Source organism: Rutidosis leptorrhynchoides, chromosome 11 (genome assembly GCF_046630445.1).
Source record: "Rutidosis leptorrhynchoides isolate AG116_Rl617_1_P2 chromosome 11, CSIRO_AGI_Rlap_v1, whole genome shotgun sequence".
Lineage (NCBI taxonomy): Eukaryota > Viridiplantae > Streptophyta > Magnoliopsida > Asterales > Asteraceae > Rutidosis > Rutidosis leptorrhynchoides.
Window position 1 is genome coordinate 325733321 of NC_092343.1, and position 3437 is coordinate 325736757.

The 3437-nt window shown below is 39.9% G+C and overlaps 1 non-coding gene across 1 annotated transcript; it reads right to left on the bottom strand.

Moving 5' to 3' along the window:
- Window positions 1–2219: 2219 nt before the first annotated feature.
- LOC139878916 (small nucleolar RNA R71) lies at window positions 2220–2325 on the bottom strand. Its single transcript, XR_011769778.1, has one exon. It is a non-coding gene; the product is annotated as a small nucleolar RNA R71 (small nucleolar RNA).
- Between the last annotated feature and the right edge of the window lie 1112 nt (window positions 2326–3437).

A 3437-nucleotide genomic window follows, 5' to 3' on the forward strand; every position in this document is an offset into this window, starting at 1 on the left:
ATGACGTAATCAGTTATAATGCCGAAATTATATTATGGCTGGTGCATGTTGTCAAAATGCTTTCTGATTATGCTTTGAACTCAATCGCTTTTCGAATTAATAGAACGTAGTTATTGGCTCTATTATTGAGAAGTCGCGAACCCCGATTCAGAGTACACTATCTGTGTCACCCCTTGGTAAGAGAAGTCTATCAGATACAACGTGAGTTTGACTAAGGCACACCGGTTGTATTAAGTCCACCGAGCCTTGGATTCCGACTGAGGACTCTTTCGTAGTGAAACATCTAACTAGATCCCTAGTACATTGTCGGTCCTACACCATGCTAGTGTAGTCACCAAGCATATAAACTTCTTACGTACACGCTGAAGCACAACGGTTGTTGTAAGCTGTACCTCTACTAAGTAAGGCCATGGAACACTGTTAGAGTTGACTAGTACACTTCACCATAACGCGGTCTCAAGCATTGCACCCCGCTTGAGGGATTCTTGGTTAATTAAGGAACTGTTTGTTCGAACACATAAAGGATTGGACCATTAGGATAACCGAACGTATTCATGGAAGTCATTAGACTTGACCATGGTATTCTTTATGGTTGAACTCTTTAAGGTCCTAACTATCTTTTAAACCCAATCATTAACAAAAGCATTAAGGTACATCACGTCTCTCGGATATGGAAAAATATGTATCCCTTTATGCTTAAGAAATTTTAGACCATTATGGAATGTTAATACGTCACCCAACTGAGTCGCTCAATTGGATGAGCCGTCTGAACGTGTATGCCTGTAGTCAGACTGCACGGGCGTCGGGGGTAAGGGACGTTGCTGTCTATTCAGAATCTTCATGCCAATCGCATTACCTAGTGACATGTCTTATGACAGAGGCGTTTAGGACTAGTGTAATGAATACAGGGTCACTGCCTATCCATGAGCCAGCATTCCATAATCCCGACAAAGTAACTGACGAAATCATAGCATGCACTTGTTTTAGCCTTATCTGAATTACAAATTTTATCGCATTTACTTTACTTTATTTTATAAATTAGAAAACCCAAAATTAGGTAATAAAGCACTACTCCTGAACCTTAGAACTATCTTAAGTTTTAGGTATAGGTTCGATTCTATTGATATCTCAAAAATACGATTCTAGGTCATACTTCCCTTACTCATAATAAGTAGTAGTACGATTTAGGCCCCGCTAAATATAAATTTAAAACCATTACCCCCTTGATGGTGGTTGATTCTGACGCCTTGTGGCCTAACGTCACCGCATAAACAAAACCGTCCGTTTCAGCCATATCATTGTGGTAGAAAGTTTCTGGCGTCGCTGCCGGGGAACTGGTATAAGATAATACTGCTTCTATCAAACTCATTCAAAATCATTTAGCGGTGTCTAAGAAAGAGAATTATACACGGACTTGGTTGTTAGATTATCCGAACAGTCTCCAATTATATTGGAACCAAAAGGATCTTCCCTCTCCGTAGTCGGCTTGGCCACTTGGTTTGTTGAATAGTTCGTGCAGGGCTCTGTTATCAAAATACCGGGGAATTAGTAGCAAGAACTAAAAACATATCTCTAATTAAGGATAATTAGAATACCTTAGATTAAGAATACCTTAGATTACCTTAGAATACCTTAGATTAAGACTACCTTAGATTACTTAAGACTACCTTAGATTACTTTAGATTACTTAGGAGCTTAGCTTATCTGATTAAAATTTAAAACAAAAAGGCATACCCATTGTATGACCTAAACCCGATCTAGACCAGGGCCGTTGTTATTCGTACCTGATACAGACGCAATAATCTCTAAAGAACGCAAGGAAGCACGAATCAGAAAATAAATGGCGTTACACGTTACTTTAGCTGGAAAACATTAAACCCTCAATTGAAGGTCGAGGAGGACCGATCAGATTCTCAGAGATTCTGGGACACTCGTTATAGTTAAAACATTACATTATACAGCTCATCCAAAATGGCTGTCATTTCCATGGATTACCGAATGACGATCCAAATTCTCACCTTGATAAATTCATATCTCTTTCGAACTCCTACAAACAGCCAGGGATAGGACAAGATATAGTTCGGCTATACTTGTTCCCCTATTCTCTCACTCATCATGCACAAACATGGTTTGAAGGATTGAAAAAGATTCTATCACGTCATGGACGGAGATGGCTACTAAATTTCTAACCAAATATTTTCCTCCTTCTAAACAAACTAAACTCAATAATGACATCATTAACTTTAAACAAAAATATGATGAATCTCTTTACACTGCATGGGAGCGATTCAAAACCCTGCTGAAGAAATGCCCTAATCACTAGTTAGAACGGTCAGCCCAAATCTGAACCTTCTACAATGGTCTTACGGTAATCATAGGACGACGATCGATGCCGCCGCTCAGGGAAATCTGATGAACCAAACCGCAGATGAAGCATGGGAGTTGCTCGAGAACATGACTATGCATCATCATGACTGGAATAGTGGTGAAACAACTTCATCATCTGCACCACTCTCCGCACTTAATAATCAAACGGAGGCCAACAAATCTCTAACGGACAAGATGGAGTCTCTTGCCAAACAACTCGAAGAACTGAAGACGCAGCCGCATCAAGTTAACCAGGTCCAGGCCTGTGTTAATTGTACCAACCCGCAACCCACTGAAAAAAATCAAGTTGAGTACGAGAACCCTGACGGTTCAATCTGTTACGTTCAATACCCAGCTCGTAAATCAAATCCCGGATTCAATCAACAACCCAGGGTTAACCAATTCTAAAGAAACAGCCAACCTTTTCGCTATCGTTACCCACCTTATCCACCTCAACAATCTCAATTAACCTACGATCAACCACTTCCACTTACTGGTCCGCCAGCTGAGGAAAATTCACCAACCACCCAGATTACAAAAGTAACCAACCCTACTCTCGGAGCTGATGATCAGTTGACACAGTTCATCCCAGGACAACAACAGTTAAATCAGAGAACTGTATCTAGATAGGACCAGACGAAGATACTAATGAGAAATCAATTGGCTCTACTCAAAAGTCTAGAAACGCAGCTCAGACAGTTATCATAACGCCTTGACGCCCAACCACAAGGAAGGTTACCTAGCAATACTATCCAAAATCCCCACATAGAAGAAGCTAAGCAAATGGATTCCGTAATCCTAGAGGAAGAACCACAGAGAAGGTCAGCTAGGCTCAAGAATAAATCGACATATACTCAGAAGCTGTCCACAGAAACTCTAGTGCATATACCTTACCCTAGAAGGCTACATGAGGAACCATCTGAAACAACCCAATCCCGTATTTAAACCGGCCCGTAAAAATTTTTCTTTAATACATTGATATCATTAACATTTAGGTCCCAATTATGTTTCCAAAAACATCTTTAATACAATAGTAAGTTTAATAAACTTTAAAACATTTAATACATGAG